The 8,628-nt window shown below is 45.5% G+C and overlaps 1 pseudogene; it reads left to right on the top strand.

The window, feature by feature from the left end:
- The first annotated feature begins 603 nt into the window (after positions 1-603).
- Positions 604-7,953, top strand: LOC144094415 (heterogeneous nuclear ribonucleoprotein A1-like 3; annotated as a pseudogene).
- Positions 7,954-8,628: the final 675 nt, after the last annotated feature.

An 8,628-nucleotide genomic window follows, 5' to 3' on the forward strand; every position in this document is an offset into this window, starting at 1 on the left:
TAGTTGGAGGGCAGGACATCGAGCTTATTTTGTTATTTATTTATTTAAAGCTCATTTACGAAATAAATTTTTTATTTTTTTAAATGTTTAAAGCTTGATGCAAAGTATCATGTTGCGGTGATGACACTCCAGCTGTCAGGAAGAGAACGAAAAGGCTTCCAAAATTAACTGTTTAAGGGTCTGACTCACGCCATTTTTACTGCGAAGTGTCCATGTCTCCCCTCCAGGCCAGCAAAGACAGTAAGAAGCTAGCTGGCAAAGTATGCAGAACACAACGAGAAGTGTGCATTTTTAAGAAGAGATGCTGTTTTTTGTGATAGTGAACCTCAGGGACCAGCTTTGCCTTCTCACGTATAAAGAAATTTCTGCTGAACACCACTTTCTTGCTCCTTCAAGAAGCGCACCTGACATAACACGTTTTATAAGGAGTACTTGTGGCTAGGCTTATTGCTGCATATTCAGGAAAAGCGCAGGAGCACAAAGTATGGTCAAAGGTGAAGTGGTTTTGACATGCCAGCATATTTACCCTTATGCAGAGGGAAAGACCGCTAACAATCACGCATTTGTGAGCAACAGCTATACTCGGGTACAAATTAAGAACACATGGCTTTTCCCCGCCAAAGGACCCTCTTCCAACCGGTGGCGTCGGCCGATTCTCATGGCCCTTCTGATGTGGCCAAGCTGGAAGTGGCAGACGGAAGGGGTAATCCCTTCCCACTGTGTCCAGGGATAGAAACCTCTCTTCATTGCGAACTGCCTGCAAGGTAGAGGACTACGATATTCTTAACTTAGCACCGGTGCTGTGTGATGAGCATGTGATGCTTCGTGCTCCTCAGGGCATCCACATTCCAGCACAGTGCATGTCGCAGGTCCAGCTTTTGTCATTCTGTTCAGCGAATAATTGACTACACAAATCTGATGCTTACACTTGTAGAATAACAATCATGCTGGTAGCATTGTGTGCCTAAGCCATGTATTGAGCTACTTTTACTGCATATCACAGAAATTTACTTAGAACTTGTAGTTGATAGCATGGCAGCGGATAAGCCATTCCAATATGAATCAGGCTGATAGATGCAAACAGCCACCCTGAAATATCCAATCAGAGATACTACCGGGGTACTGTGCAAACCTGAAGAAAGAAATGAGAGATAGGAGGTGGCGAGAATTTCTTTTGGAATCTGCTCGTGGTTCTCTGCCTTCTGGTGGCACTGTGTTGTTGTGGTAGCTATGGCTACCCTTTTGTGGTCATTAGCATTGCCGGCAGTCAGGTTCAGCTTGTCGAGACCCACTCTGTACAGATTACTAATCCCCAGGAGAGTTGTCAGCATACTCTCCACAGCATTTTGAACTTGTTGCAGCCCATGTTGCTCATTGTTCCAGTCCATAAAAAAATAGGCAGAGGCTGACATACTCCAAAATTTTTTTATAAAAGCTTTCCAGCGCAGTTTGTAAGGCCCTATTTTTATAGCTAAGAAAAATCTTGTTCACAATATGTGAGACACTGACAGATACTGTCTTTTTGTGTGTACAGTTTCGATACCCATGTAAGAACGGTGGCATGCAAAATACAAATGAAAGGCGAGAAGCTCCAAAAATGCCCTCATCAGAAATATAGCACTTGGCTTTAAAGGCAAGTTCTCATTGTTTCGTGCTAGTGTTTTTTAGAATGAAACAACCAACTCATCTAGCTCTCCTTGTTATCGTGATTGATGCCTTTGACACTTGCAGGTACTGAGCAAATATGTTGGACAATGATCGTTATGTTAGCATAAAGTTAAAAAACATGCCAAAATGTAACATGTGTGCACAGGCCCCTTCCTCTCTTCTGCACATTTTGTGCTGCAGAGTTCTGGCTGTAATCTGCCGTACTGATATCATTTTGATGGGACTGTTATATAGAAACCATAATTGTACACAGGTCAATGTATTTGTTGTAACCCACAGCTGAATGAAATGCCAGTAAACAACCCTCACAAACCTGGTTTGAATTGTACATGTGTTGCATTAAAAGTTATCTTAAAAGTGTTGTTATCCTTAACCAAGGCATGTTTGGTGTAAACTGTCTTTGCAACATCTGTTTTACATGACCAACCAATTCAGTTCATGACAGCTCATCACTAACTTTTTTTGTCAACGTGTGAACGCCAAAGGTGCAGTGTTAATTAGCATGTTTAAATGGTCACTAAAGGCAATTCGAGTTGCTATGTATCAACAGATTTCTGCATACCAATTATGAATTGGTGACTTTCATTAAAATGTTTTTAAGCAGGTAAAGGTAAAAAATGAATACAGGTATCACCACCAGCAGCCCTTTTCTGAAGGGAATTGTGGTGGTGCCAAGACTGGTTTCCCACCATTCACTTTCTAGCAGAGATGACAGAGCATTTCTCAGTCTAGATATTAATTTGAATGAAGTAGCGAGAAAAAAAGTCATTCTGAAATTCAGTTTTCCCAAGAATAAATACATATATTCCTGCTGAAGAAGTAACAGAACGGCTAGAAAAGGTCGTACAACATATTTTTACTAAACAGAAAATACGTGGACATGTCCTTAGTGCTCCTTTGAGAAGCAGTACGTATTTTATTTTGTGTTGTGTAAACTATAGGTGAATACAACTCGAGAATGAAGTGAAAAATGCTTCTCTATAATTCACCTCGCAAGTTGTTTGCATGGAAGGTGCGACAACCTGAGCCAATCAGGATGGCGCACACTATGTAATTGGGTTGCGGCGTGCCTACCACACCCATTGCTTTGTTTTGTGACAGGTAGCTCTATTTCTGTGAATGAAGGTGTACTAGTGTTTAGGCTGTTTATTTCTTCAGCAGGTGACACTTTGTCTTTTTAGTTTTTTTTTCAGATGGGTGGACATGTTCACACAGTGAAGAGGGCATATATGGCCCACTTTTCTTTTTGTCATTACCTGTCCATATTCATTTCTTTTGTTGTCACGTCACAGTTGTTTGGATGGACATTTATTCACACCATTGTGGTCTATTCTGCAGTAAACTGAGTCAAATCCAGGCGAGGGAAGCCACATGTTAATAGAGGTCAAGTGGAAAACACGCCTCTTTCCTGTGCTTTGTCAGCGCATATGCGGTTTAAATTTATCAGGAGCCCTACACCGTAGCGTCTACATTAGCTCACCAGTGACATTGTCATTCTCATTTTTGCTAATCTCATTGTGGCAGTGCTCGATGTGCTCGGCTTGTATACGCAGACGTTTAATGGTGCACATCGGCCTGTTAACAGGCTCACATCTCATCGTCATCATCAAACGTCGCATGTACACTGCCGGTTGTGTCCTCCTCCTCCATGCTCATTACAATTCCTGGTCCTTTGAGAGGCATCTGCCATTTCATTCTTAAGTTGAATTCGAGTGTAGTAAATATGAAGAAATGTAACTAATATTGTATGTCACTTGCTTCTGTGTTGTTCATGTGGTCTGTGTACAAAACTCTTACTGTTGTGCTATGATATATTATGTAGTGTTTGTGTATTATGTAGGGTTGTTTTATTTAACAGATGGCATTGATGCATTCTGTTTGTACGAGGGTGATCAGTATATTTTTTACCTCCTGGTCTCTAATACATTTATTACCTCGTGAAAGGGAAAGACGTTACAATGAAAAGAAAGTTTGATCTTCCCACCTTTCATAATATTTTCATTTTGCACATGGCACCACCGATATTGAAGTAGTCACAAAGAAAATGTTAGTATACATCAGTGTTCGGTTATAACAGTTTTTCGAAACCAAATTTTGGATGTCAGAAGGTGTTCTCCTTATCAATATCCACCGTCGAATGAGTTCGATTTACGGTAATGTGTTGCTATGTTTCCAGTCAGAAGGTGGGTACAAACTCTACCTACATGCAAGATCCAGCTGTGTTGAGTGTGAAAGACGAGCGCAGTGGATGCCCGCTGTCTGCATCTCACATCTGAGCTCGTGGTACATTTGGATGAGTTTATTTGTGATGATTGTCACATTAAGCAGACGGTTATTGCGGGCATTCTTAAAGTTGAGAAAGCTGAAGGACCGTGCGCTTTTGCTTCAAGTTTGTCCTAAAAATCCATCATTTAACGTGACAAAGCTTGGCATGACAACAAGTTAGATGGAAATGCCGCCGTGTTGAATAAGCTGTAGTTTCGGGATGTTCTGCCTTACCCACCCATAGTTCTGGCCTAGTGCATTGTAGCTGCTGGTAATTTCTAGCTAAGGAAACATTTGAAGACCTTTCGTGGACAGTTGGGGCCATCAGCCTCATTGTTCTCTGAGGGCATGTAAACAATAGTGCATCGATGACGCAAGGGCATCAGTGTAAGTGGGGGACTATATCAAAACATGAATTACACCTCTGAAAAAAGACATCTAAAGCTTTATTTTTATAATATCTTTCACTTTCAGTAATTAGCATCTTATAGGCAAGGAGGCAGATTATTCAACACACCTCCCAAGCTTGGGTTAAATGTATGGGAAGTTTTTGCATCTGTATAGTCACTTAATTATTATTGAAGGCTACTTGAGTCATTTATCCCATGAACCAATGTTTTGTGGCCTCATTCTCTATTATGTTTTATATGGTGTCCTTGGCTTAATTATACTTCTTTTCCTGATGGTTTTCAAAAACTTTTTTTCGAATGTGTGTGCTTAAGCTGAGATGTAGCTTTGAAACAGCACAGTATTGGAATGCATATGCTTGTTCATACATGTGCTAAGCTGATACATTGTGTAATGGTACTATACTTGGGATTTCACATCCAACCACGTTAGAGTGATCTAGTTTGGTCACCTGTGTTTTTTAATTATGAGCTCAAGTGTGCCGCGTGAAATACAAGTGAAATGTAATCCATCTAATTTCATATGAGCTATATAAAAGGCACACATATTGTTACGTGTGACGGCAAGCAGCTGAAGAGAGTACTACATAACAGATGGCGATGAAATGATTTATAGCCTGAGGGCCTAGCGCGAGTGCTCCGTGCCGCGCCACTGCCCACTTTGTCGTCTTCGAGTCCGTGACACTACCCGGGGCTGCCGAGCGATCGTCCCGATAGCGCGAACTGAAAGACCGGCAGTGAAGACGAAACGCAGGGCGTGATGATGAGCGTGACAGGACGGATGATAACAGAAGAGAAGAATATGGAAGGCTTGCCGTCACGATGAAAGATATGAACAAATGATGATCAGATGAGCGCTAGTCCGGGAAGCTTCCAGGCCGTAGCTAGGTCCCCTTGAGCTGACGGCCGAGGCCCATGAACACACCGAACGGCATGGGCAGGGGCTGTGTTCGAATATGTTGGCGGCTTCTAGGTCGGTGGGGTCATAGGTCCGAGTAGCGGTGGCGTCGTCAAGTTGTCGTGTGTTCTGGTCGGGGCAGGGGACAGGGCTGAGGTGAACAGCATGATCGGTTCTGGTCTGGCGGGCTGGGGCATAACCGGGCGGTGCGGGCAGGAACACATGACCGTCAACCACGGCACACGCAGGACGCCGAAGCTTCAGGACCAGGATGGGGATGAACTCCGCACCTCACGCCAAATGTTACGTGACGGCAAGGAGGTGAAGACAGTACTACATAAAACATGGCGATGGAATGATTTAACGGTGGTGGGCTTAGCGCGAGGGCGCTAAGCCCGCGAATGCCAACTTTGTCGTCTTCGACTCCGTGACAATATTAGCTGGCAGAGAGACGCAGTTCATCCTATTGAGTGATACGAGAGCTGCATATTGGCTGAAATGAGTGATATGAAAGACACATTCGGCCCATTCGGGTGATACGAGATCTATATTTCGGCTCAAACGGATACGATACACATGTATCAGCACATACGAGGCATATGAGGAACACGTATTGCCCATACAAGGTATACAAAGGACACATATCAGCCCATACGAGGGATACGAGGGACACAGAGGAGGCCTCCGAGACACATTTCTTATACGATACACATATTGGACACGTATAATCTCGTATGACCACATACTAGACACAAATTCATACGAGACACATATGCATCCATTAAGATTTTTCGATAGGAATATGACTCATCCAAGCTAATCTACTGGTTGTTCGGCGAAGGCATCCACCCAATCACTGGCTAGCGAATTTTTCTCCACAAACTTACCTGATATCATTTACTGCATGCATTCACTCACACTCACTAGCAGTGCCGTTAGTCGTTCCCCCAACATCGCTTATTCTACATTCTTTGTGTTTCACTCCCAAATCTATCTGTGACGAAGGTTTGATTTTGGCAACCATTTGTCTAGGCAATGAGTTTGAAAATGCCTGAATATATTGTCAAGCGCACTGAAATGAGTAAATAAGCAAGTTCAATGTTTCAACATTTACGAAAAACATAACAAAGAGCCGCAGGTCGAGGCTGGCACGTGGAAGTTGCGCGTAAGCGAGTAATTAGTGCTGTAGAGTCTCATCAGGGCCCGGTTGCTTCGTCGAAGGCTACGGTGCAGGAGCAGGCTCCAGGTTCATGGAGCGGCTGCATTGAGGGCATGTCCAGGTGCCATGCCAGCCAGCTAGCAACTGAGCAAAGCGTTTTTAACGGCCGCCTTCCCCGATCACAAGCTGCGGGCTCTCACCTGCCAATGCCGTTGGAACAACGTGCAGAGCTGTCTTCTTTTCGGTGATGGCATCTGCACATGCAAAAAAAAAATTAAACGTTATTGTAAAAAGCGTTTTGGACAATAGCAGCTAAGATAGCTAATACGTGCAGGAAGGATTAGAAATAAAAATAATTCCTGTAGCCCCTCTGCAGAATTTTGTCAAAGTAAAGCTTTCTTGATGAACTTCTGCTGGATGGGAAGACCCAAATAGTCATCAGCACACTGGCAGCTGCATTTGGCAGCTTGCGGTTCCCTAGCTGCACGACCTGCCGGTGCTGAAAATAAGTCAATAATTCTGAATGGCAATTTTAAATCACAGAAATAGAATGTCTTCTGCGACAAACCGCACTTCTGGGCTACTTGGCCATGCATTTTAGGTCTTACAGTGCTAAAAGGAAAACGTTTTCAGCGCCGGTCCTGTCGCCTTCTTCTTTCTTTGTTCCTCGTCTCCGCGCTGTTATTCCCAGCAGTATGTACCAACTCGCTCAACTCTCCGTTTTAATGAAGTTTATGGGAGTTTTACGTCCCAAAGTGACTGAGGCTATGAGAGACGCCGTAGTGAAGGGCTCCGGAAATGTTCTGGCTGCTGTTGAGAATTCCTTCGACGAAATAGGCGCCGAAGATAGCGAGAGCGAGCCCGAGCAGGTCCGAAGCTATTGATTGGCGGCCTGGACTACAAGACGACTGAAGAGAGGCTTAAGGGCCACTTCGAGCAATGGGGCGAGGTCGTTGACTGCGTGGTGATGCGCGATCCCAGCACCAAGAAGAGCCGCGGGTTCGGCTTCATCACCTTCCGGCTTCATCACCTTCATCATGGTCGACGATGCGCAGGCTGTGCGGCCCCGCAAGGTTGACGGCCGTGAGGTGGAACCCAAGCGGGCGGATCAGCACGAAGAAGCTGGTCGGCCTGAGGCAGAGGGCACCGTAAAGAAGTCTTCGTTGGTGACTTGAAGGACGACGTTGATGAGCATGACCTCCGAGACTACTTCTCCCAGTTTGGAAACATTTTTTCTGTCAACTTGGTCACTGAAAAGGACACCGGCCACAAGCGTGGCTTTGCCTTCGTTGAGTACGACGATTACGATCCTGTGGACAAGATTGTCCTGAAGCGCCACCACATGCTGAAAAGAAAGGACCGAGGCAAAGAAGGCCCTCTCCAAGCAGGAGATGAAGAATCTCAAGAAGGACAAGCGGCCTGCGTTCAGGAGCGGTCGTGGAGGCCGCGGTGATGGCTGGGAAGTTGGCTACGGAGGTGGTGGCTATGGCGGCGGCGGTTACGGAGGTGGCGGCTACAGCTCTGGCGGTGCTGGCTATGGAGGCGGTGGCGGCGGCTATTATGTTGGTGGATGCAACCAAGGTGGCGGAGGCGGCTTCAGCGATGGCTACAACCAGGGTGGATGGGGTGGCGGTGGCGGAGACTTCGGCTCCGGCTATGGGAACAGCTAAGGTGGTGAACCAATGCGCGGAGGCCCTGGAGGCTACTAGCAGCGCGGCTCTGGCCCACACGGCAACGGCAGTGCGGGAGTCTATCGGAGATAAACAGAGTGGCAGTGCGATTTTAATATCCGGTTCGATCCCGTGGGTCTGATCCTGGCCGTGGCGATCGAATTTCGATGGAGGCGATATTATAGAGCCCCGTGTGCTGTGCGCTCAGTACACGTTAAAAGAAAAACGAACAAGCTTGAAGAAGCACAGAAATCCTTGTCGTTTTTTTGGGAAAACATATCTGTGTGTCAAACCTGTTCCAACGAGCGGATGCTTTCTACAGCGACCCAGACACGGCATCCCCTCAGAAAAACACTCGGGTGTTATTTTTTGTTGCAAAATGCCATGCTCGATGTGCGCGGCCTTATTCACCGGGGAGACAAAAAACTTTGATCAGAGAATCGGGCTGCACAAGAATGACGCCCGCTCAATAAATACGGAAGGCAACAGCCTCACCGAGGCCACTTAACGCATCGACCACAGAATTGCCTTTTGAGATGAGCGTCTTGGCCGTGTAGCAAT

This window comes from Amblyomma americanum, chromosome 6, assembly GCF_052857255.1.
Source record: "Amblyomma americanum isolate KBUSLIRL-KWMA chromosome 6, ASM5285725v1, whole genome shotgun sequence".
Classification (NCBI taxonomy): Eukaryota; Metazoa; Arthropoda; class Arachnida; order Ixodida; family Ixodidae; genus Amblyomma; species Amblyomma americanum.